The 27,232-nt window shown below is 49.5% G+C and overlaps 1 protein-coding gene across 1 annotated transcript in view; it reads left to right on the top strand.

The window, feature by feature from the left end:
- The first annotated feature begins 1,128 nt into the window (after positions 1-1,128).
- The window catches only part of KCNJ10 (potassium inwardly rectifying channel subfamily J member 10), a 58,367-nt gene continuing 32,263 nt past the window's right edge, over positions 1,129-27,232 (top strand). The window contains exon 1 of the mRNA XM_084613985.1: positions 1,129-1,351. The gene's annotated coding sequence lies outside the window, so the exon portion shown is untranslated. The remainder of the gene's footprint in view (positions 1,352-27,232) is intronic.

Raw genomic sequence — 27,232 nt, 5'->3', positions numbered from 1 at the left:
TCACAAGCAATATTGGAGCTCCTGGAGTCAGGGCATGATGGGAGACTCTCAGCTGTCTCTCTTTTTTTTCTTTTTTTAAAGTAAGTTTCTAGCCCTGCTGGCTGCAGAGAAGAGCCCAAGAATGTGACCCTGGAGGCTGAGAAACCAGAGACCCAATGGATTGAACCCAACATGTATTCTTTAAAAAAATGAATAAATACAAATCTCAAGCCAATCTCGTGATTTTGGCATGTTTGGGGCTGTCATGGCAGATCATACCCACGTTAAGGCCCCTTTGTGCTTCCAGTGCGATGCAAAGATGTAAGTAAGACGCAGGTGGGTGGGGTTTGGGATTACCATGCCCTGGTATAAGCAGCTGTGATAGGTGCCAGGGCAGGGAGAGCCAGGCCCTGTGAATGATTCCCAGCCTGTCCTGCCCACCTTCCCTCCACGCCCACCATCCGGAACCTGCCACCAGTCTGGGGATGCTCACCCAGGTGGCTGCCTGGGTGTAACTGACCTGGTGCTAAGCCCCAAGGTGACGCCCTGCATTATACCATATGCAGTGCTCTGCAGAGCCTTTGTACTGCGTTAACTGACACCGGTGCGAACAGACAGGGCCCAGCACTGACACCTGCTAAGCCCGGCTTCCTGCGCCCTTTAAATCCACAGAGCTCTCCAGGGACTGGGGACTGGTGAAATCCTGCACTGTTCCTGTTGTTCTCCATCCCCCACTTTCCCTGGGAGCGGTAGCATGACCCTATCTGAGTGAGGGATTGATTTCCACCTCATTAACTTTCCTCTCAAACTTTCACTCTCCATCCTCCCTCTCCCGCCCCTTGCGTCCCACCTTTCACTGCCAGTTCTTTCTTTCTTTCTTTCTTTCTTTCTTTCTTTCTTTCTTTCCCTTTTTCTTTTACACTCCCCAGCTCCTCCCACCCCCCTGAGCCCCTCCAATCACTGCCAGCCCCATCCTTCTGCGATAGGGCCCTCGGGAATGTCAATCAACTCCCTTTGCCACCCCCTCCTTTTAAAAAATAATCCTTTCATTCAATTGAACTTGAACAAAGTTTTGTAAGAGGGGAAGGAAAAAAAAGAGGCATGAAATAGATGGGAGACCAGGGCTTTTCAGAGCCTCTTATCTGATTGTGGAAACAGCACTTAAGAGCCCTTGCCCCCGCGCCACTGCAGCTGAACCTTGGCAGTTTAGGGCACCAACTTTACCCCGCTCGGCTCGCAGTGTGAGAAAGTTTTGCACACCACTGCTCCCACCGGGCGAAGGGGGGATCGGGTCGTTTTCATCTCAGGTTCCACCACAGTCCAGCCATCGTGGACCCCGCCTGCGAACTGTCCCTCTTCCTCTGGACTCAAGGTAAGGGCAGGATCCATTCCTAACTGGGGTGAAGGCAGAGCAGGGCATGGTTCTGCGTTGCACTCTGATTTGATGGCCTGGACTCCTCATGGGTGCTGCTGCTCAACTGGCGTTACCCTGACTTGGACCTTCCATTCCGTCAGATGCCAAGATGATGGTAGGCAGAGAGAGAGAAAGAGACAGGCTGATTCTGATTGTGCTGATGCTGTTTTTACACTGAGGTGCATTTCAGTGGGATCTATCCTGCTTTATACTGGGGTAAATGAGAGCAGGATCAGGGCCGGAGAGAGAGGGAGGGGTAGAGGGATGTAAGAGAGAATATAGCAAAACCTTTAGAGAGACTCAAACTTTTATTTGAAGTGCAGGCAAAGAGTGGAAAGTCTTTCATTCACGACAAAAATCTCCTGTAATCAATATGTCTTTGGGATCCCAGCTGACCCCCCTGCCCTGTGTCAGTCAGCTGTGAAGTTCTGTAGCCCGAGTGTTTACTCTTTTGCATGTCTGTGTGTGCAGGGGCGGGTGGGATCCCACCAGACAGCCCTCCCTGACTGCCCTCTGCCAGCCTGACATTCCGGGCTGCTGGAACGGGATCCGTCCCCGGCCCGTATGGCCGACCCCAGTGCGGCCTCCTTGTCGGGCTGGGATTCCTTTCGCAGCGGGGAGCGGGCACGGACTGATGAGTAGGTGCCACCGCAGCCAGTTTTGGGGGGGAGATCAGGTCCTGCAGCTCTGAATTCACAGAACCCGCCACCTGGAGCTTGCTTCGCAGCTGCCCACACTGGAGCCCCAAAGCAGGCACCCTGGGCTCCCCCTGTCACCTCCTCCGCCCACCTCCCCTTCCCCTCTCTTTGCATCTGACATGGGCCCAGCAGCTGGAGACGGGCAGCTGGAAAACCGCTGCCCTCATTACTCTGCCCTGCCTGCGTCGCGATGGCTACAGGGCCAAGTGCCTGCACTCGTCCCCCAGCGTGACTTGGTGACAAACACAGGTTTGGGTCCATGGTTCGTGAATGATGCCGTTAAATGTCCTCCAGGCTCCCAACAATTGGCTCGATCCAGCTGGTAACGGCACAATTATTAGAGGACCCCAGCCGAGAGCAGGGGCTCCCTTAGGTGCTACAAAGTCACCTCGTGAGAGAGGGACCCCAAAGTGCTCACAACCCACTGGCAGAGGAGAGATTATTATCCCCACTTGACGGCTGATGGGGAGAGATTAAGGAAAGTGCCCCAGGCTGTCCTGGGCAACTGTGGCAAAGCCGGGAACTGAACCCGCTCTCTAGATTCCCTGCTCGACTCTTATGCTACAAAAGCATCCATCCTCTCCTTGTTTAGGTGGAAGCCCAGCCCCATAAAGGCCGCACCTGCCCTGCCTCCCCGAGGCATGATGCCTGGGTGAGTTGGATGCTCTGTCCCGAATTGCTCAAAAACAGGCACACAGCTGCCGATTGCCCATCCTGCCTGGGCTGAAAAGGTGGAGAGGGGGCAGAAAAGGGCCATGCAAACCATCTGAAAAAGGCTTCTCGAGAGAGACATACAGAACTCTGGTTGTTTACCTGATCAAAGAGAAGATGGAGAGGTGACTTGATTACACTGTAGGACTGCTTTCCCCGGGAGAAAATAATGAATGCTAATGGGCTCTTTGATCGAGGAGAGAAAGGCCGAATCAGAGCCAGTGGCTGGCAGCTGAAGCCGGATAAATTCCAGTTAGAAATTAGGCCCACGTTTCTAACCAGGAGGGTGGTTCGGCCTTGAGACAAACTCCCAGGGAAGTGGGGACACTGCCTCTCTTGATATCTTCAAACCAAGACTGGCTGCCATTCTGGAGGAAATGCTTTAGCCAGACACAAGTTACTGGGCTCAATGCAGGGGAAACTGGGTGAAAGTTCCTGGCCTGTGATATGCAGGGGGCCAGACTAGATGATCTAATGGTCCCTTCCAGCTTTAAATTCTACGATCTACGACCCTATCATGCTGGGAGGCTGTGCTGCATTATACAGACATGCCAGCCCCACCGTGCTCATTTCTAAAGATATCCCTAAAAGGGCCGGGCTGGAGCACGAATGGCTTCTCTTGAGATAACCGACCAGGTGAAAGGTTGGGCCTTTATTGTGGACATCGGCTCCCCAGCAGGGTCTGCTTCCCGTCTCCAAAGCCCTGGACGGGGTGAGGCAGTTCCAACGCCTTGATTGTTTTATTAGTGCTGGGTGAGAAGTACAGCGCCAGGTCTGTGAATGCCACTTCAGAGCCTTAGCTGCTTTGTGCTTCCTCTCGTCCCTATGCGCTAGTCATTCGTGCCAATGGGATTTTTTTTGAATCCATGTCTGGGGGCTGGCTACCCTAGTGAAACAGGGGTAGAGGTGAGCAAATCAGAGAATCCCCTGCTCATTATTCTGCCAGGGGTCTTCAGTCCCAGAAGGAGGAAGGATGGTCAGTGGTTCAGGCACTAGGTGATAACTCAGGTTTCCTCTGGCTCCCTGTGTGACCCTGGGCCAGTTAATTCTCAACAACTGGGGCCAGATTTTTAGATGCAGCACAGTGGGTGCTAAGCGCATACAAGGAGCTGTTGCTGACTCTGGCAATTTTATCCCAAGTCTCACGTTTACTTGCTGTTTTTCTTCAAGCCCCAGCTGCTGGAGTCAGGTGATGACATGAGCCTTTCAGCTGTCATTCAGTACTAACGTTTATAGCTCTCACAGTTAGGGAGAAACGCTGAACATTGTGGCCCTGAAAGGCTCACAACCCAGAAGGCAAAGAAACAGAACCCACAATGTATTATTATTATTTGTATTCTCATAATTTTTAAGCCAATCTAAAGTGATTTTTGGGGGGCCCGGCTCATGGTTTTTAAAGGCTTAGTGTTGACAAGATTGTAGCTGGGGCATGCTGGTGAGCTCTTGAGAATCTGCTCCCCCTCTATCTATCTATCCCCATTCACCCCATCTATCTATCTATCTATCTATCTATCTATCTATCTATCTATCTATCTATCTATCTATCTATCTATCTATCCCCACATACCCCCTCTATCTATCTATCTATCTATCTATCTATCTATCTATCTATCTATCCCCACATACCCCCTCTATCTATCTATCTATCTATCTATCTATCTATCTATCTATCTATCCCCACATACCCCCTCTATCTATCTATCTATCTATCTATCTATCTATCTATCCATCCCCACATACCCCCTCTATCTATCTATCTATCTATCTATCTATCTATCCCCATACCCCCTCTATCTATCTATCTATCTATCTATCTATCTATCTATCTATCTATCTATCTATCTATCTATCTACTGCACTTGAGCACCTCACAGATACTTAAAAAATCATCTTTCTTTCCAAGGCTGTACAAAATCTTGTACTATATTGGGTGTTGTGTAAGTAGATGGGTGTTTTGTGGTGGGGGGTTTGTTGTGTGAGTGAGTAGATATGTTGTGGGATGTGTGTGTAAAATATATCAAGGGAAAGTGCAGTTGAAGAAACCAGTTTTCCTATAGTTCTGAGCATAGTAAGGCCTGTGGCCTCTTCTTTCCAGTGGCCGCTGTGAGTTCCTCAGTCTCGCTTTAACCCCATGACCATTCTGCTTCCTGCGCTTATGAGCCTTCCCCCACCCCCCACCCCCATTGCTTCCTGACTCCATTGTACTGTAGCTGTCATGGCAGGTCCTGGTTGTGGGCTGGGGTGTATTCTCACTGGTCCCACAAAGGGCTCTGAAGAGCAGGACAGATTCGGCTGGACCCTGGGAGCTGGTGCAGAGAGGGCAGACCTGGCAGGACATGTTGCTGAGTAGATGTGCTGTACCAGGGCATGTGGCCTCCCTTGCCACCCCTAGTAACTGGAGGCCCGGGTCTGTGCTGGCTCCGAACGAATCGTTGCTCTGGGCATCCTGTGTCTCTGTGTCCTTTGGGTTTTCACTGCCTTCCTCGTGCCACTGGGCTGAGCTTTTCTTGCTTCCCGTGTTTGACAGCATCCCCACCCCCAGCACCAAGAAAGGGCAGCATCTTAGCCCCCTACAGCCACTTGTCTGCAAAACCATCACCAACAAGGGGGCAGCAAGATGCAGGTGGAAGCAGCACACAGAGAACTGACGGGGAGTGTGGGGCAGCTCTTATGGGTGTGAGCTGGCTCCGAACAGACAGAAAGGAGCTCACGTCATCGCCCCGTGCCTCAGTTTCCCCATCCGTACAGTGGGGATAATGGCCCTGTGTTGACTCCCAGGGGGTCTGTGAGGAGGAATACAGTAAAGATTATGAGGTGCCCAGACACTAGGTGACAGACAAATTACTTGCACAGCTGCATATATGGACTTGGCAGAGGCAAACACATCCACTGTGAAGAGTTTACAGTGTAGGAGGGGCAGGACAGGCATGTGGGGAGGGCATGGGGTTACGGATGGGGAAGAAGTGGTTATTATGGTCATTACATTTGGCCCTTAGAATCCCTAGCCCTCAGAGTGCTTCATGACACAAATGGGGAAACTGAGGCACAGAGCAGGGCAGGCCTTGCTCACGTTCACACAAGAAGGGAGTAGAACAGCTCCCCAGTTTCCCCAGTCCCGGCCCTGTGCCCCTACCCCCTGGAGCACACTGGCAAGCTGGGGAAGGGGCTGACAGAGGGTGCCAAGCCAAGAGTGGGAGGGAGGATCAGGAGGAGCATCGGTATCTCGGGGCACAGGTGGGCTGGGCAGAGGAAGTGAGACCGGAGATGCGGGCGGCGGTGAAATCACACAGGGCCCGGTGGGTGAGGATGAGTTGCCTGAGCCAGCTGGGATCTAAGGCAAACAGCCAGCGTGGCAGGTGAAGGAAGGCCGGAGTGGGGTGGGAACGGGGCAGAGACCCCAGCAAGGAGCAGTCAGTGACCATGGGGCAGGCAGAGCCTTCAGCAGCTGCCAGCCGGGCCGCTCTGTTGAGGAAGAGGCCGGATGACTCTGCAGGGGGTGCGCTACAGGATGAGAAGGGCCCAGTGGCCACAGGAAACGGGCAGGCTGAGGGATTAGGAGGCCAGTAAAGGCCTCATCTGTTTGCCTCTCCCTCCCCACCACGTGTGGCACAGTCCCCCGGCTGCAGGGCCCACTTTGGCACGTCTCTCTGGTGAACCAACTTCAGATCACGACTGCCAAGGAGGCCAAGGGGTTTGGGTGGCCCTGACTGGGAAGCCCAGCTTGAGGGGCCTCAGGCCCGACCTTCCCTTGCCCTGCCCCTCAACACGACAGCTGGCACCCTCTCCCAGGGCAGCAGCAAACACAGGACTGCAGGACACACCATTGCAATTTCTTAAAAGGCCAGACCCACTCAGCACCGACAGCTCCCCTGGCTATCCAAGCGGGGTTTATCTGACAGCCGTCCGACTGGAACATAGCAGAACGTAACCCACCCACCAGAGAAATGTACCTAGGTCAAAGGACAGTCCTTGAAACCTGTAGACTCTCCTAGTGATGAAACTTACAGGACTCTACAGAAATTACACAGGGCTTGGTTTATGCAGCCATGTCGACCCCGGGATATTAGAGACACCAGGTGGGTGAGGAAATGTTTTTCATCGGACCAGCTTCTGTGAGTGAGGGGGACGAGCTACCCAGAGAAATTGATAGAAATTACTCTCAAAATCACACCACTATAAAGTGGATGTCTGAGAGTGTCTGACCCCATTTTGCACTTGTGAAAAGCTGTCCGCAGGGCAGGGTGATGGAAAACCAGGCCCTGGAGATTTCAAGGCCGACGTGTCTAAAACAGCCTCTAGCACTGAATAGGACATTTTTTCTCCCGGCTATAGAATTTCCCAAGTGAGTCTGAGAATTCTGCAGAAATTACAGTGACCTTCCCTAGGACTGTTCCTGGAGGGAAGCACGTGGTGACAACAAGCGTCTGTTCAGTCAGACTTTTTGTATTTGCTCAGGATTCTCTGCGCTACATTTTTAAAGTATATGTACTCAAGAAAGATCTTTATCAGAAAGGAAAGCTGCCATTGTAGTTAAGGCACTAGTCTGGGACTCAGGGAATCTATGTTTAATTCTTAGCCCCCTCCTGAGCTAAGTCACATGGTCACCCTGTGCCTCAGTTTCCCTTCTGTGAAGTGGGGGTAATACCCCTTCCTGGCTTGTCTATTTCAATCATGAACTCAGAGTGGCTCTTAGCATTTCCCATCTCTTTGCATGGGTGCAAATTAGAGCAGGACTGTTAGCTCAATGCAGTCTTGCGTTCCACCGACATCCCAAAGCCAAGCGTTTCTGATAAAGAGCTGAATTTTCATGGGTTTATCTGGGGAAAAATCCCTGGTTGTTTTGAGCTCAGCTCTTTCTGGGATTGCCTCCAGGGCTCCCATGTCACAGTGGAATGAGTCCTTGTAGTGTTTCACACCCCCTCCAGGTGGGTGTAGATGATGATGTCAGCTGCAGGGCAAGAGAGAGTGAACGGGGGACACTGACTCTTCCCTACCTCGCTGGACAGCACTTATATGGGAATGCTTCCAAAGTCTCCCACAGCATTGGCAACAGGGGCCGGTCACAGCTGATAAGGCCCATTCTGATCATCTGGTCCGACCTCCTGCAGGGCACAGGCTAGAGAACCTTCCCCAGGGATTCACGTGATGCTGGGTGAGGTTCTGTGGCTAGAGAGAGGTGGGCGTGTACAGGGATAGAGAGAGAGAGAAAGAGAGACAGAGAGGGGTGGATGGGGCTGGGTAGATAGATAGATGGGGATGGTTAGCTAGAGACAGATGGGTGTGTATAGGGATAGATAGATAGATAGATAGATAGATAGATAGATAGATAGATAGATAGATAGATAGATAGATAGATAGATAGATAGATAGATAGATAGATAGATAGGGTTGTATGGTGATAGACAGATAGATCCCACTCTTCGGAAGATTTCCATGACAGTTCAGCCTAAATTTCCCTTTGCTGACTTTCCTCCCAATGCTTCTGGCTGTAACTGCTGGGACCACACCTACCTCTTCCTCCCCTCCTAGGTGTTTCCCCCTTGAGGCCCCGCTTTACTCCCCAAACAAATCCCCAGTGCTGTGTAGGTTCACCTCCGGCGGGGAGCCCTCTTTGCACTGTCAGGGCAGCAGTGTGTGTATGTTAGGACATGGGCTTTGGAACAGCGCTGTCTCGAATACGCAGCTCACCTGCCCAAGGATTAGGAGTGGATTAGGGTCAGATCATGTTCTCTGGTTTGCAAGGAGTGGAAACCAAACCAAGAGCATAAATCAGCAGCCCCTGCTTCCAGCAATGGAGCATGACAGCCTCTGAAAATAAACCAGCCAGGGGAAACAGATGCCCGTGTAACCCAGTGGTGAGAATGTGTGACAGGTCCCACTCCGGGCCGTTCTAGAGCGCATATGAGTTGTTACAGCCACAAGCTACAGCAGCTTGGATCTTTAATTCAAGTTATAACAGCTCTTGCTTTTAGTCCTGGGGATCCCCACGTCCGGCCCTGGGGTGCCAGACGAGTTGGCAGCTGTTGCATGCACTTAGGCTGCATTTTCAAGGGTTCAGCTCCTACTTAAGAGTCAGAGTTTTAAAGTGCCTGATATCCACAAACTCCCTCTGTGAGGCTTAAGACATAAAATGAATTGAACTCCGGCTGCTTGGGGGGATGTGGCACGAACATTTGACCCCATTTGTGGACTCCTTGCTTTTCAACGCCTTGGGTGTCCAGTTTGTTAGCGCACAGGCCAGAAGCCCGGGCTCTTGAGGTCTGTCCTGGTTCTCTCAGGGTGTGTCCTTGGACAAGTTACTTCCCCTCTCTGTGCCTTAGTTTTCCTCTTTGTGAAATAAGAATTGCCTGTGTCATGGGAGGAGGCAGCTGTGAATAAACAAGTGTCTGTGGTTTGACATCCGCAGGCGGGCAGTGATGTAGAAGAGAGTAAAGTATTACTGTGATTGATTAGGCACCCATATTGTGCTATAAATCAGTGCCTCTTACCGTCTCAAATGACAGTATCTGGTGCGCCAGCATCTCCTGAAAACAATCCTGTTTTCCAAACAAAAGACTGGAATTAGGTTAGCTGATTCTGTCACGTAAATGGATTTGCGTCTGGAAAGCTGATTGGTGATTCATGGCCAAACTACACCATCTCCAAGCAAACAGATCAATAAGCAAAGTTCAGGAAGCTGAAATACCAATTTACGTAAATATATTTTAGCCTATTATATCAACAAGCATGCTAGTCGTTATGAGGTTTTTCCATATACAAAGAGCAATTGGGATGGATGGCTGACGTACCAGGGATTGAACTGGGAATCTCTGAAGCTAAAATCAAGAAATACCACAGCCTGAGTTAAAGCACCACGATACCCTAGCTGCTGCTCTAACAGCTTCATGTCCTCTGTGGATCAGAGACCTGTCTCTCACACATACTCACCAGCAGGTTACACAATTGTACCTTTCAGTTTGATTTTCCATTATTTTAGCATACACAAAATCAACATCTATAAAGAACCAAAATCAAGTCTCCCGGAAGAGAGCAGAGTGTGTGTGCCTCTCCTATAACAATCTGCATGCTGTGCTCTTTGATAGTATTTGTGGCACTGTAAAGGAGCAGTGCACAGAAAACACAAGGTTTTACAGCTTCCTAGGACACAATCGTGAACTCTCTAGCAAGGGTTGCAATCTGGTTTTAATTCTCAACCCCTCAAAACTTTCTGACTTTTTTTTGTTTGTTTTTGTTTTTGGTCTATTCTCAAAAGTGATGTTTCCAGGGTTTATTTGTGAGGTTTGTGGACAATCACTTTTGCTGTTTTCGAGTCCGGTGTGTAGAAAAAAGGCACTTTTCTTAGGGGGGTGGGTAAAGAGGCTGCCACACTTTTATCTTACACAGACAACACACAAACGACTGACCTTTGAAACTTGGTTCCTGATCCTGCAGTCAGCTCAGCACAAGTAGATCTTGCATTGACTTCAGTGTGACTTTGCATGGTGCTTATTACAGAATCGGGGCCTTAGGTCCAGTTCTCCATTGCCTTGCTCCTTGTGTTACCATGTACACTGACGCAAAGTGAGGCCTGAGTTATACTAAGGGCCCTTTACACACATGTGGCAAGTGCAAAGGAGTGTTAAGGTGAGGGTAAATATAATTTACACACAATCTGAGGCCCTCCATACACAAACTGGAATCTCTTTGGGTCAGGGACCTTCTCTTAAACCTGTTTTTGTACAGCATCTAGCACATTGGGGCTCTGCTCCATGAATAAAGTTCCTTAGAAATACAATAATAATAAATAGCCTTAGTATAAATAAGAATCGTGCACAATTATGGTGATTTGGTAGCATTTCAGTGTTGCCAGATCTCTTGATTTTACGGCAAGTCTCATAACATTTGGTGCTTTTCTTAAAGCGTTTCTTAAAGCTCCAACTCCTGGAGTCATGTGATTAGGTGAGAATCTCAGTTTTCATTTAAAAAAAAAAAAACAGTATGTGTCCAGCTCTCCTGAGTGGGGCTAAAAGCTGGAAAATGTGATCCCAAAAGGTCCAGAGACCAGCAAGCCAATAAAAAGGACCCCGTAATCTATTATTTTTTGAAAACCTCATGAATTTGAAGCCAATCTCATGATTTGGGGGGCCTGACTCCTGATTTTTGATCCTGGCATTTTATACCCACTTTGCACTGAGGTAGATGTCTGCTAAAGGGGGACAGCAATGGGGAACAAAACGTTTGATGTGTAAATAATCCTGGCTCTCAAATCCGCTGCATGACCAAATGTGGAAAAAATTGGCTGGAAATAAACAAAGTAATGGCTCTTTGAAAGTTGCCTGGGGAGTTTATACAGGAGAAAAGGGACATAAGAATGAAAAGGGACATAAGACCATAAGAACGGCCATACTGAGTCCGACCAAAGGTCCATCTAGCCCAGTATCCTGTCATCCGACAGTGGCCAGTGCCAGGTGCCCCAGAGGGAATGAACAGAACAGGAAATCATCAACTGATCCATCCCCTGTCGCCCATTCCCAGCTTCTGGCAAACAAAGGCTAGGGATATCATCCCTGCCCATCCTGACTAATGGCCATTGATGGATTCATCCTCCATGAACTTTTCTAGTTCCTGTTTGAACCCTGTTATAGTCTTGGCCTTCACAGTATCCTCTGGCAAGGAGTTCCACAGGTTGACTGAGCGTTGTGTGAAGAAATACTTCCTTTTGTTTGTTTTAAACCAGCAAGGGGTGGGGAGGAAATGGCATTGCTATCCTTTTCTGCTTCTTTATGTTGAACAGTGCAGCCTGGAAGTAGTTTTTTCCTCCCAGAAGAAGTATATTCTGGTTTGTTTGTGTGTGTGTTTACCAGTAGAAATTCAGGTCTTGTTTACCTGGTCTGTGGTCAGTGTTACACAGGAAGTCAGGCAAGATGATCACATTGGTCCCATCTGACCTTAGAAGCTATGAATCAATGACAATGAAGCGACTCTGAAAGACCTCGTGGAGAGCTGAGGAATCATTAGGCTCATCCGAGAGGCCGTGCAATGAAACCCGCCCCACAGCGTGGGAAAGTTGTTTGGAGTGTTGTCATAGCGTATTTGTTCGTTAAGAAACAATTAGGAGAGAAGGTTGTTTATGAACTTACTCAGATCTTCAGATACATAGATCCTCACCAGCTGCCTCTCTGAGACCTCCAGCCAAACCAGGGACGACTGGACTTCCCCTTGCGCTTGGCACTGTACAAACACCACAAAGAAGACAGACAAAGCCCTGGCTCTGGACAGCTCAGGCTCAAAAGAAGGGAGACTGAATCCTCACTGAAACCCAGGCCCCTTCACAGAGCGTTGACAGCACAAAGGGACTGTGCAGTCAGTGGGTGTGAAATTTACACCCACTTTGAGGTGTCTTTACACTTCCAGAGCAGTGTGAAGTGCCCTTTGGGTCTGTTTCTGCTCCAGTCACAGGTTGGGCTTGCAGCCCATGTAGACGCACTCAAATTAGCTGTAATCTAATTACCTCAGGTGCAGGAGCAGTGAAACCATGGCAGCGACCTAGGGTTCCCGGAGGGCTTTGTACAGTCATGCCGGGGCCCGTGCTGCGGCAGCTTTATTGCTCCGGATACCACGCTAGCTCCATTAAAGCTAGCTCGGGTGTGTCCACATGAGCTGCAGCCGCACTCTGTGACAGCAGTGTAGACATACCCTTCCTGGCAAGGAGAATCTGAACCCTGAAGCGTTATCATCCCCGTTTTGAGAAAACTCGGGTGACTCCGGTAGAGCCAGGCTGGGGCAGTTGCAGGGAGTCCCTGCAATAGAGGGGGATGGGAAGTTGGCACACAGGAATGGGGTGGATGAAGGGATGCAAGGAGCCCCTGACCTTTGCAGTGAAGGAACCCCCAACAGGTCCCCCCTGCTAGTTAGTCAACAGCCACTGAAGGGTGTTTGTCTACACTGGAGCCATCCATGGAGTGTAACATTGCTCAGGCCAGGTCTAAACTAAAAAGTCATGACGTCCCAGCTACATCGCTCAGGGGCGTGAAAAATCCATACCCCGAGCGACATAGTTAAGCCGACCTAACCTGCAGTGTAGACAGCGCTAGATGGATGGAAGAATTCTTCCATCAACCTAATGACTGCCCCTTGGGGTGGTGGATTAACAACAGCGATGGGAGAACCCCTCTCTCTCACCAACAGACGTTGGTCTGTAAAAGCTATTACCTCCCCCACCCTGTCTCCCTAACATCCGGGAACTGACTCGACTGCAACTATGGTGCATCCATCAGCTGGGTCATTTGAAACCGGCCTGGGGAAGGAATGATTCCACGCTGGCCTGGATGACCGCACTGGTCTGTCTTGTCTCTGGTTCTCTGGGTCCCTGAGGACTCAGAAAGGATGTTCCAGTCCCGGGCTCCCTCCCCAGGGGTTTTTGGAGATGCCCCGCGTCTATGGGCGTCTTGAAAGAGGGGTTTCAATTCCTTGATTATCCCCACTCTGCCTTCAGGCATTTCAGGCATCGGTGACTCCTCGTCCAGGGCCTTTCTCTCTGGCTCTGCTGGGTCGGGGAGCCGGGCTTTTGTGTTGCACAAACGAATTTCACCCGATCTCCATTCTCCCCAGCTGAGCTCTGTAGCAGGGTGGGAGTAGCCTACAGCTGGCATTCCCTAAACTTCCCTGCAGGGGCAATGCTGATTAAGGATGGGGTGATTAACCAGTTAACAAAGGGATTCAGCTCATCAGCTGTGGGAAACTCAGGAAGGGCAAAGACACCCAGGATCTCAAAGCAGTGAGATCTCTCCCCCACCTTCTGCCCTGCACCTACCGCGTAGGTAGATGCTTGGGGAAAGCCTTCTGGGGGGACACAAACCTGTATAAGACACTGTAAATAAAGCACAGGGTGTTGAACCTCCCAGGGAGCATGTGAGGATTGTTTGTGGTCGTTGTTGCTCCGTTTTCTGGTCCCTGGGGGTTCAGCACGCAGCAGGTGGGGGGCGAGGGGGGTACCACACACAATGGTCTAGACCTGATTTTAATGCTTCTAGTAGTGTGGTGAAGGGCTGATGGAGCCCACCCTGACGCAGGGTTGAAGTCTGCGCTGGCTGCCACAGACGGTTAGATGCAATGTGACCTTTCAAGCAGGACATTGATACATGGGAGAGGGGTAAGAGAAGACCCACGGGAATGATGCCAGGGTTGGAAAACCTGCCTCACAGTAGAGGCTCCAGGAGCTCAATCTATTTAGTTCAACAATGAGAAGGTTAAGGGTGGACTTGATCACGACCTGTATATACCTAGATGAGGGGCAGAAATTTGATAATGGGCTCTTCAGTCCAGCAGACAAAGGTGGATCAAGATCCAATGGCTGGAAGATGAAGACAGGCAAAATAAGGCTGAAAATAATGTGTGAGTTTTTAGCAGCGGGGGTAATTCACCATTGAAACAATATACCAAGGGCTGTGGGGGATTCTCCATCACTGGCAATTTTTCAGTGAATATGGGATATTTTTCTATAAGATCTTCTCCAGTTCAACCAGAAATTAATTTCAGGGACATCCTATGGCCTGTGACATGCAGGAGGTCAGACTAGATGATCGCCTTCTGGCCTTAGAAGCCATGAATCTAAAAAACCCTGTTCAAGCCTCAATCTTGCCAATCTTGCACCTCACAGACTCAAACTTTACAGCGAAAAGAGACCATTGTGATCATCTAATCTGGCCTCCCGCACATCTGAGGCTGCAGATCCTCACCCACTCCTGAAATAGACCCCTAACCTCTGGCTGAACGACTAAAGTCCTCAAATCATGATTGAAAGACTCCAAGTTACAGAGAATCCATTTGCTCCAGTTTAAGCCACCAAATAGCCCATGCCCCATGCTGCAGAGGAAGGCAAAAAAAAAACCCAGGGTCTCTGCCAATCTGAGCTGGGGGAATATTCCTTCCTGACCCCAAATATGGCGATTAGTTAGACCCTGAGCGTGTGGGCAAGACCCACCACAAAGACACCTGGGAAAGAATTCCCTGTAGTAACTCAGAGCCCTCCCCATCAAGTGTCCCTTCACCGGCTGTTGGAGATATTTGCTGCCAGCAGTCACAGATCAGCTACATGTCACTGTAGGCAGCGTCACCATCCCCTCCAGAAATGTCTCAAACTCACCTTGAAGCCAGTTAGATTTTTTGCCTTCACTGCTCCCCTTGGGAGGCTGTTCCAGAACCTCTCTCCTCTGATGGTTAGAAACCTTTGCCTAATTTCAAGTCTAAACTTCCTGATGGCCAGTATATATCCATTTGTTCTTGTGTGCACATTGGCCCTTAACCTAAATAACTCCTCTTCGTCCCAGGTATTTATCCCTCTGATATATTTATAGAGAGCAATCACATTTCCCCTCAGCCTTTGTTTGGTTAGGCTAAACAAGCCAAGCTCTTTGAGTCTCCCCTCATTGGGTAGGTTTTCCATTCCGCAGATCATCCTAGTAGCCCTTCTCTGCCCCTGTTCCAGTTTGAATTCATCTTTCATAAACACGGGAGACCAGAACTGCGCACCGTATTCCAGGTGAGGTCTCACCAGTGCCATGTATAACGGTACTAACACCTCCTTATCTCTGCTGGAAATACCTCGCCTGATGCATCCTAGGTCTGCATTAGCCTCTTTTCACAGCTGCATCACATTAGCAGCTCATAGCCATCCTGTGATCAACCAATACACCCAGATCTTTCTCCTCCTCTGTCACGTCCAACTGATAAATCCCTGGTTTATAGCAAAAATTCTTGTTGTTAGTCCCTATGTGCATGACCTCGCACTTGGTACTATTAAATTTCATCCCATTTCTATTACTCCAGTTTTCAAAGTGGTCCAGATCTTCTTGTACAATATTCCGGACCTCCTCTGTATTGGCCATACCTCCCAACTTTGTGTGTCATCCACAAATTTTATTAGCACACTCCCACGTTTTGTGCCAACGCCATGAATACAAATGTTAAATAGGATTGATCCCAAGACTGATCCCTGAGAAAGTCCACTAGTAACCTCCCTCCAGCCTGACAGTTCACCTTTCAGTATGACACATTATAATCTCCCTTTTGGCCAGTTCCTTATCCACCTTTCAGTTCTCATATTAATCCCCATCTTCCCACCTAATAATTTCCCTGTGCAACTGTATCCAATGCCTTACTGAAATCCAGGAAGATCAGCTCTACTGCATTCCCTTTGTCTAAAAAAACCAGTTCTCTTCTCAAAGAAAGCAATCAGGCTGGTCTGGCATGATCTACCTTCTGTACACCCTGAAGGCAGTGTCACGCAGGAGAAAATTCCACATCAGGAGGGAATAAGGAAACACTTTGGTGGCAGTTTGGGTGTTGATTGAAACTACTCTGGGTGTTGAGTTGATTTGAGGTAGCCCAGGCAGAGAAAGGGCAAGTGTGCAGAGGCAGGTGAGGAAGTCAATGGCCTGTGGTTAATGCAATTTGTCTCATGGTTCTTCTGTTCCTTCCAGGGAAGCACCACACATGTGGCATGGAAGGGCTCAGCTCAGGGTCATGGAGCAAATCAGTATCAGAGACAGGCAAAGAACCAGGAGTCCTTTCCCTATTCACCAGCGCTCATGTCATCAGCCCATGCACACCCCGAGGAGATACCTTTGCTGAAAAAATACTAGCTGCAACACGGGAGAAGGGGATTTTTCTACTGCGGGCTTCCTTGAAAACACAAGTGGCCGATTAAAATCCCAGTGCAAAACTCGGCCCAGTTTGCTGGGGGCCGGGCCAGGACAGGCAGGGGGGCTCTGCCATCTTTTTCCTTTCGCAAAGAAAGCTCGTTTGCTTTCTGACAACTTTGTGCTCCGTGGAGCTGGCGAACGAAGGAGAAGCTGAACAGTAGCCTGGCCTTGCCTGCTGTCGTCCATTTCCCCTCGTTCATTCTCCCCGATTCCTTCCCTCGCTCACCTCTGCGTGACACAGGGTGGCAGGGAGCAATGGAGGGGGAGACAGAGTGATGCGAGAGGAGGCAGCTAACTTGTCCCTGTGCATACTGATGAAGTCCCCATTGTCAAAGCTCCTTTGTGTGGCTGGAAGCTCATTCAGCCCCTCTCCTACAGGGAACACAATGGAGCCACTGTCTGGCCTGTTCCCCCCACAAACAGTCAGATGCTTTCAGAACCTCCCTCCACCTCCCTCCCCGGAGCCCGGACCAGTCCCTGCTCGCAGCTTCCTGATTTATCAGCCCTGAGATCTCCAAATCCCGCAGCAGCTTTGGGGTGTGAGTGTCCTTGCCCCACTGGACAGATCGTGGGAGAGCTGGGGGGCAGTTTTGGGGGGCCCAGCATGGTGCTGTGAGGGGTCTTGGAGCCAGAGCTGCAGGGAAGCTGGTGTGCAGTTAGGAGTCACAGTGCCAAGCTGGCAAAGGGCTCTCCCTGCTCGGGCTGGCACGCCAGGAGACGGAAACCAGCAACAGGGAATCAGTCCCAAGCTGGGCACTAGCAGCAGGTCCCTGGGGGTGGGTGCTGGAAGGACCCGGGGTAGCAGTGGCGGAAGCGCGTGCTGGTGGAGGTGCTGGGGATGGGCAGTCTGGCCTTGCCAGCTGGCAGACTCCTGCCTCCTGTCCCCCGCTCTGCTGCCTGCCTGCTTCCTGCCAGGGCCTTGTGTGCTTGTGGTTTCTGTGCAGGTCACATTCTGTCACCTCAGAGGGAGTCGCTGCCCGGACGAGGCCCTGGTGCCCGCTGAGCTGCCACTCCCAGCCTAGCCCCACAGGAGCCCAGCCACGCCTTACTCGGGGCCAGGGTTGGGGACACAACACATCAGGAGTGCTTAAAACATGGATCCTCATCTGCCCCACCCCCCCACCCCCGCAGAGCTTCCCCCCACAGCTCCCACCACAGACACACATGCAGAGCTCCCACCACACATACACTATAGCCCAGTGGACTAGCTTGCCTTTCTTCGATTCACTGCTTTGCATTATATTCAGCAGCAACACAAGGAACCTACAGACCTGTATCCTGTAAAACGCTAGCTTGAGCAAGTTAGCATCTATTCGACATTGGTGAGGCCTCATCTGGAGTACTGTGTCCAGTTTTGGGCCCCACACTTCAAGAAGGATGTGGATAAATTGGAGAGAGTCCAGCGAAGGGCAACAAAAATGATTAGGGGACTGGAACACATGAGTTATGAGGAGAGGCTGAGGGAGCTGGGATTGTTTAGTCTGCAGAAGAGAAGAATGAGGGGGGATTTGATAGCTGCTTTCAACTACCTGAAAGGGGGTTCCAAAGAGGATGGCTCTAGACTGTTCTCAGTGGTAGCAGATGACAGAACAAGGAGTAATGGTCTCAAGCTGCAGTGGGGGAGGTTTAGATTGGATATTAGGAAAAACTTTTTCACTAAGAGGGTGGTGAAACACTGGAATGCGTTACCTAGGGAGGTGGTAGAATCTCCTTCCTTAGAGGTTTTTAAGGTCAGGCTTGACAAAGCCCTGGCTGGGATGATTTAACTGGGAATTGGTCCTGCTTTGAGCAGGGGGTTGGACTAGATGACCTTCTGGGGTCCCTTCCAACCCTGATATTCTATGATTCTATGATAAGGCTTGAGGTTTATCAACTTTGCACAGGGAAATGGCCAAATGGAAAACCCCGAGTATTGGGGAGCTGAAAATAAAGTGTTTAAGGGGAAGTTTTAACCACAGGTACATTATTCAGCCACAAAAGTGTTATGGCAAGAAACTGATGAGATACCTCCATAGATACCTAACCACAAAAGGCCATAGTAACAAATTAACGCATATAAGTTAAAATCGTTGATATACTAACCTGTAAAAGAAAGACACCCAAAAATTAGTAAGGTAAGAATATACAAATAAGGAAAAGGGGGAAAATCCCCTACTAAATATGCATCAAACACGGTAATGTCAGCATAATATATTATTAAAGTTGCATCCCAGCCTAGGGGCGGGAGAAAAAGGAAACGTGGGAGGTGCCAAAATGATGCCCACTGGTAATGATAGGGAAGTTGATGAGGAGGAGGAAGATGATGGCTAATATTTCTGGTTGTTCTACAAGGGATGGGGTGAGTAGACAGATGTGCAGCTGTACTTTCTTTTGTCTCTCTTTTCAGAGCGGTAGCCATGTTAGTCTGTATCAGCAAAAACAACAAAGAGTCCTTATGGCACCTTAGAGACTAACAAATTTATTTGGGCATAAGCTTTCATGGGCTATAACCCACTTCATCAGATGCATGGAGTGGAAAATACAGTAGCAGGTATATATACACAGTACATGAAACGATGGGAGTTGCCTTACCAAATGAGGGTCAGTGCTAACGAGACAATTCAATTAACAGTAGAATACCAAGGGAGGAAAAAATAACTTTTGTAGTGTCAGCAAAAACGAGGAGTCCTTGTGGCACTTTAGAGACTAACAAATTTATTTGGGCATAAGTGATTTTTTCCTCCCTTGGTAGTCTACTGTTAATTGAATTGTCTTGTTAGCACTGACCCCCACTTTGTAAGGCAACTCCCATCTTTTTATGTACTGTGTATATATACCTGATACTGTATTTTCCACTCCATGCATCTGATGAAGTGGGGTTTAGCCCATGAAAGCTTATGCCCAAATAAATTTGTTAGTCTCTAAGATGCAACAAGGACTTCTCATTGTGTTTGTAGTCGCTCTATCTACCTTACTGAGCTGGGGTGTTTGTCACTGTGCTAAATGTAATAATAAACTATATTGGTAAATATAAAAGAGTTCCCCTAGTGTGAGTGTGACCAATGCGCACATTGGGGTTCCCAACTATATAATAATTTAAATAATACTGGGCCTGATCTTGGAACAAGAACCTGCCAACCCTCAAAGTAGTAACTGGGAATGCTTAAGCAATCGATATAATTAGGACATAATCTAAAGATTGGGCAACAACACACACAGAGAGCTCCCACCATACACACGACACAACTCCCACCACATACAGAGCTCCCCCACCACACACACACCACACCACACACAGAGAGAGCTCCTACCACCCAGCGCTCCCATCACATGCACCATCCAGCTTCCACCAAACACACTCACACACACAGAGCTCCCACCACACACACTGTAGCCCAGTGGGCTAGCTTGCCTTTCTTAGATTCACTGCTTTGCATTATATTCAGCTTTGCATTATATTCAGCAGTAACACAAGGAACCTACAGGCCTGTATCCTGTAAAACACTAGCTTAACAAGTTAGCATAAGGCTTGAGGTTTATCAACTTTGCACAGGTTAACCGCCCAACGGAAAACCCCGAGTATTGGGGAGCTGAAAATAAAGTGTTCAAGGGGAAGTTTTAACCACAGTTACATTATTCAGCCACAAAAGTGTTATGGCAAGAAACTGACGTACATCACAGGTTCATAAGATACCTTCATAGATACCTAAGCACAAAAGGGCCATAGTAACAAATTAATGTATATGAGTTAAAATCATTGATATGCTAACCTATAAAAGAAAGACACCCCAAAATTAGTAAGGTAAGAATATACAAATAAGAAAAAGGGGGGAAATCCCCTACTAAACACTCATCAAACACAGTAACGTCAGTGTAACATATTATAAAAGTTGCATCCCTGCCTATGGGCGGGAGGAAAAGGAAACGTGGTTCTTGGAAGGAGCCAAAATGATATCCCCTGGTAATGATGGGGAAGGTGATGGTGAGGAGGAAGATGATGGCTAACATTTCTGGTTGTTCTACAAGGGATGGGGTGAGGAGATGGACGTGCAGATATACATTCTGTAGTCTCTCTATCTACCTTACTAAGCTGGGGTGTTTGTGACTGTGCTAAATGTACTAATAAACTATACTTGTAAATATAAAAGAGTTCCCCTAGTGTGAGTGTTGCCAATGTGCAATCGCAGTTCCCAACTATATAATAATTTAAATAATACTGGGCCTGATCTTGGAACAAGAACCTGCCAACCCTCAAAGTGATAACTGGGAATTCTTAGGTAATTGATATAATTAGTACATAATCTAAAGACTGGGCAACAACACACACACAGAGCTCCCACCATACACACCACACACTCCCAAACATACAGAGCTCCCCCACCACACACACACCACCACACAGCTCTCACCATACACACACACACCACACCACACAGCTCTCACCATATACACACAAACAGTTCCTATCACACAACAGAGCTCCCATCACACACACCATCCAGCTCCCTCCACACAACCCACTACTCCCACCACATGCACCCCAGTAGCTACACACACCACACACTGCTCTCACCACACACACACCCCTACTCAGGCCACACACACTCCAGTGGCTACACACCCCACACTGCTCATGCTTCACATGCACCACGCTGTTCACACCTTGCACACAATGCTGGGTGTGAGGATTTTGTATGTGTGGTGGGAGCAGTCACTCCCCATGCACAAAATCCTCACACCCAGCATTCTACACACACACAAAACCCTCACACCACATGCCTGCACGCCCCATGACCTTTACACAATCCTCACACCATATATACACCCAACAACTCCATGCACTACATGCTTCTCCCCTGTATACCACATTCATCCCTCTCCATCACACAAATCACACAAAGCTGGCCCGCCACCCTCTCCACCCGCACACCACCCCTAGCTCTCTGGAATCCCAAAGGCCCAGTGCCATGGGGCTCTTGTGCCAGACACCCCCGTCCCATCCCCCAGAGGCTGCCTTGCTCCCTTTGGATGCTCCAGTATCTGTTCCCCTGCTGCAGCCTGGCTGGCTGGCTCTTGGGTATAGTACGTCTCCTCTCCGTGGGCATCAGCTGTGCCCTTCGTCCCCTGACAGCCGAACACAGGGTTTAACAAGCTGGCTCTTGTTGCCGATACCAGAATGTTGCCCTGGAGGTGGAAACATGTTTTCGACCTGGTCGTTTTAATCATCACTCGGGTTACAGTTTAACCCTGCTCCCCGCAGGCTAGGAAGACTGTGTGTCACCGGTACAAACATGCAGCCAGAGCTCCCAGCTCCCGCAGCAGAGAAGCGTTCACCCAGACGGTACCTCTCCACCGCGGGCCAAGGGCTCACTAGGAGCAGGGTGCTGGCGCTTCACAGACCAGGGCTTAAATTCTCATAAAGTATTTCCCAGAAGCCCCTGCCTCCCAACACACTGTGAAAACTCCAGGGGGAGTTGAAAAGCTGGTTGAATTTAAGCCCTGGCCCACAAGACAGTCCCTGGCCCAAAGAGCTCCTGATCTAAACAAAGACTGGGAGGAGGAGCAGAGAGGAAAAGTGTTTTTGCCCAGGGTCACACAGCAGATTTGTAGCAGAGCTGGGAAGAGAACCCCGGAGTCCCGAGTCTCATTCCAGGACACTAAAACCACAAGGTGCTGGAAAGCACCCCCACATGTGAGAGAGAAGCCTTATAAGGTATGTATACACTGCACACTAAGTCCAAGCTCTCAGTCAGGTTTAAGCCCAACCCCCCCACCCTTCACACCCAAATCAGTGACTTGGGTCAACAGGCACTCGGGACCCAGGCCCTACTAGGCAGGTGGGTCAGAGTCCAAGTCCAGCTGTGACTCATAATTTTGCAGTGAGGACGCAGCTCAAGCCACAGACCTGAGTCAGAAGGCCTATGAAGTGCAGTATGGATGCATTAGCACAGCTGTCAGATGCGGGTACAGCAATTGTAAGCCCAGGTTTACAGTGCAATGTGGATGCACAAGGGTGGTCTTAGAAATGGCGAGTCCACAAGCTCAGGTCCCACTGGATTTACAATGCAACGGAGACACACCCTAATAGTGGGCAACTGGTCCTTAATACAAATCACTTCCTTTGCCTGGAGAGCTGCTTGCAAAGCTATATGAGGCAGTGCGCTGGGACTATGAGGTCGCCAGTCCAGTGCTGACAATGTTCAAGGAGGGACAGGGATGCCAGAGATCAGGTCTCACAGCCGATCTGCAGAGGAGAAAAAAAAAGCTGGAGGTTTGTGCCTTTGTTTGCTTCTCTGTGACGACTAATGAGGGTGAGACGAGGTTGGGAAAGGGGTTTCCTCCTGCTTGTTTTTACGTTATAAATATCTGCAATATCCAGGCTTATCTCCACGGCGAAACTTATTGGCAGTCTCAGAGATGTGGCTTGAGAGCTTCCTCCCACCTTTAAGTGAAGGGGTTGAATCTTTAACAGTCATCTGCTTTCCCATGTGTTTATTCGGCATTGGAGTTAAATAGTTGCTAACAAAACAAAGGGTTTTAAAAGGCTGATGGAAAATTGCTTCCCCTCTGGACTGGTCAGGAGGGTGAGTGAGGTCATAGTTTCACTGGGTCTTTAGTCACCCATTGGGCCGGAGTATGTACAAAGATTGCGTTTCTAATGCGAAAAAACAGTAGGAAAAAAATCTCTCTGTGACATTCGCCAGGGTACAGACTGGACAGTTGAACAGCTGGGCCCTCTCAACCCTCCAACCTGGGGTGCCTTTCACACTGCTTTACTGTGAGAACAACCACTGTTCACCTGGTCACACACAGCCTCCAGCATGCAAAATCACTCCCACCTGAATGATATGAGTCAGTCGCTCCTGAGTTCTATTGCAGGATGACACCAGCAAATTCTCAGTCCAGACTTGTACCCAGAAATGTGCATCTTGCACTGCCCAGCACCGTCTTGGACAACACAAGTTCATGGAAACTCTCAGATGAAGGTTATCTCAAATGAAGGTTCCCAAACACTTCAATCCAAACACACTGGTTTAGATCAAACAATAAAACAAGTTTATTAACTACAGAAAGATGGATTTTAAGTGATTACAAGTAATGAGGCATAAAAGTCAGAATTGGTTAAAAAGAAATAAAAAGTAAAAGGCAAACTAATGCCTAACTTAACCAGCTAAGTGTACTTAAAGCAACAGGATTTCTATCACCTCACAGCAGCCTGGCTGGATATTTCAGCCAGGAGTCCTCCCCCAGTTCAATGATGCTCCTTTTGTCTTTCAAAGGTTGTTGATGGTGTGAGTAGAGGTGAGGGGAGAGAGGTGATTTGTATCTTCTGTTCTCCTTTCTTATAATATTTCTCTTCTTTGAGAATCATCTCCAGCTGGGGTTCACGGGACAGTGAAACCTGTCTGCCGAGGTGTAAATTTCTCACTCACAGCCTTGTTCCTGCCAAAGAATGGCCACTTAACCACTAAACCATTTGATTATATTGACACCTGGCTGAGGTGCTGGCTTTTGTCTCTGCAGAACTGGTTTGAAGCTGTTTCTCCAGACTTGGAACATGTCTTATACAGTAGAATTTTATAACTTTACATACAATGTTGCCACAAATATTTCACAAGGACAATAATGATCAGCAAATTATGAGTTTTCAAAGGCTACCTCTTAAGGAATACTTTGTACAAGATTTATCATAGTCTTGTAAAAGTGGTGAACATAAGGTTACAGTCTGTCACACCCTCCTAGTTCTTCCCTTATTAGAAAGGGCATGTGCCTATTAGCCCTGCCCAGAACAGGTCTCCTTGAAATCAGCATAGAACTGTGGTCTAGTGAACAGGGGACAGGACATCAAAACATCTGGGTTCTTTTCCTGCCTGTGCCATCAACCTGCAGGGTGGACCTTGGGCAAGTCACTTCCACGCTCTGTGTCTCAGTTTCCCCATCTTTAAAACTGAGCTATTTATTATTTGTTTTACAGCAGCACCTACCAGTTGCATTTCCCAGACATATAGAGAGACAGGCCTTGTCTTGAAGAGATTATAAACTGAATAGATAAGACAATAGGTGGAAGGGGAAACTGAGGCACAGATAGGCAAACCAACTTGCCCAAGGTGATACAGCAGAGCTGAGAATAGATCTCATGTTTCCTGACCACCAGGCCAGCAGGTTGTCTATTGACTCAGTACAGTGCCTCTTAATCTAGTGATACTGTCTGGCACTATAATGCCAAGGTAGGCTGGGTGATCTGCTGGGTTTAACTCTTCCAGCTGCACAAGGAATTAAATAGCATTCTCCGCTTCCTCCAAATCCGTAATACACCGAGTGCTGTCACACCAGCCAGCAAAAGCAAGGGAGAGACAGAGACACAGAGTGCACTTTGAAGACCCCCACTAAGGAAATGAAAAGGGGACAGATCCTGCTGCCCAGGTCTCTGGGGCTTCCCTGCCCATGTAAAAACATTAGAATGGCCCTACTTGATCAGCTAGCCCAGTGTCCTGTCCTTCCGTAGCGGCTGGTGCCAGCAGCTTCAGAGGGAATGAACAGATCACGTCAATTATCAGGTGATCCATCCCCCACCGTCCAGTCCCAGCTTCTGACAGTCAGAGGTTTAGAGACACCCAGAGCATGGGTTGCTTCCCTGACCATCTTGGCTCATGGGCCTCTCCTCCAGGAACTTGGCTAATTCTTTTTTGACCCCAGTTATAGTTTTAGCTTCCACAGCATCCCCTGGCAACAAGCTCCTCAGGCTGACTGTGCGGTATGTGAAGAAGTATTTCCTTCTGTTCCTTTTAAACCTGCTGCCTGTTGTGTATTGTGTGCGATTCAAATTCCACCAAGATCCCAGGTACCTTCATTTCACTTTCCAGCCCTCAGGTAGCAGGATGGCTGCTAGCAAGTGGCATGCAGCTTCCCCTAGCCTGAATCCACAGGCGACGCGTGAACCACCAGCTGGGGAAGGCTAGTCCCCAACCCTGCCCCTTCTGCCCGAGGCCCCGCCCCTTCTGCCTGAGGCAACCCCCTTCTGCAGCCCCCCCGCAGAGCCCAGAGCTCCCCCCTCACTGCGGCCACCGGCCCCTACTCCAGGCCCCTACTCCCCCCAACCCCGGAGCTCCAGGAGGGCGAGCAGCCCAGCCCCAGCCGGGGCCAGCACTGGGGGACTGGAGCCACACACAGAGCGGGAAGCAGGAGCAGGAGGCTGGAGGTGGAGCGTGGGTGGGGCCACACCTGGCCTTTTAGGGAGGCACGGCTTCCCCCAGCCTATGGTACCCAGCGCCCGTGCCTGGATCACTCCATTCAGGTCCGTTCAGAGCCGGGGTCTGGAATGAACCTCACCCAGCGTCTCTGGGAGAAAGGGGGGATTGTCCGTCACACCAGAGAGCCGAGGGGTTACATTTTCCATGCCAGCCCTTTAAGGGTTCGGTAAGAGGCACAGTCCTATATGGGGAAGGCATTCTCCGGTGCAGGCAGTCAGGCTGATACCAGTTTCTTTCTCCAGGCCACATAGCAGCGCTGTGGCTTGATACGCTGGGGCTATGGCAGCTGTCTAGGCATTGCAGCCAGCCATAGGCACTCACTATGCCCTCTGGACTGGTCAGGAGCGTGAGTCTATGGCACACTATGCCAGCAGCGTGAGTCTCCCGTGTCCCAAAGCTCTGTTGTCATTTACAGCCGGGTACAGTGGGTGTAAAAACACAACCAAAGCCACAGATCTCTATTCGCTGTCGCTAGCATTTGACACAATGCCCACACATCAGACAGGGCCAGTCTATGTGGGATTCAGGGCTTTGTTACAGCTGAGTGGAGAGGAAGGATTACCCAATAGTTTGGACACTGACCCGGGATTTGGGAGACCTGGGTTCAAGCCCTTGCTCCACCACAGACTCTTTGTATGACCTTGGCAAGTCCCTTAGTCTCTCTGTGCCTTGGTTCCCCATCTGCACAATGTGGACAGCAGCACCTAGAGGCTATCAGTCGAGGCCCTGTTGTGCCAGGTGCTGCACACACATATAATGAGACTTCCAAGCAGCTGAGACATCAGATGCGGAGAACAGTGAGGCCGCTGGAGTTAGTCTCATAATCAGGGGGGACAGTTCAGCCATTTTTGGTCATCCCAGATGATCCTCATGGGTGGAGTGGAGCTGGGGGTGATGCCTGGATCCTCTGTATGAAATAGAAGGTGGTGCGGGGCTAGAGCAGGAAGGGTTAAAAGAGAAGTGACTTGGGTTCCCTCTACAAAGCTGTTATGTTGCGAAAGAAACCCTGTGAGCCAAACCCAGGCCACTGGGCTGGTGAGTGAATCTCCTGCAACTGGGAGCAGAGCCGATCAAATGTCATGTAAAACAGATCCACTGAACGACCTATGGCTGCTACTGAGGGGATAGGGTGACCAGATGTCCCGATTTTATAGGGACAGTCCTGATATTTGGGGCTTTTTCTTATTCTGTCTCCTATTACCCCCCACCCCCACCCCCTGTCCCGATTTTTCAAATGTTCTATCTGGTCACCCTATGAGGGGACGATTTATTCAGCGAATAGTTATTCCACCAGCAGCTGAGTAGATCAAATCCCTCCCGAAGAGGCAGCTTCTCCATCTTTCCATGTCTTCCGGTCCAGGCTGGCTGCCTTTTTGGAAGATGCGTTTGTCGAACACTAAGTATTGGGCTCTATACAGATGCAGCTGGGTGACACTGACTGATCTGTGTTATGCAGGGCGTCAGACTAGAGGCTCTAATGGTTCCTTCTGGCCTTAAACTCTATGGTTTAGAATACAG

This window comes from Lepidochelys olivacea, assembly GCF_965140295.1.
Source record: "Lepidochelys olivacea isolate rLepOli2 genome assembly, chromosome: 24".
In the NCBI taxonomy this organism is placed as follows: Eukaryota; Metazoa; Chordata; order Testudines; family Cheloniidae; genus Lepidochelys; species Lepidochelys olivacea.
Note: the sequence above shows the minus strand (reverse complement) of the source record. Positions and strands in the feature narration are given on the sequence as shown.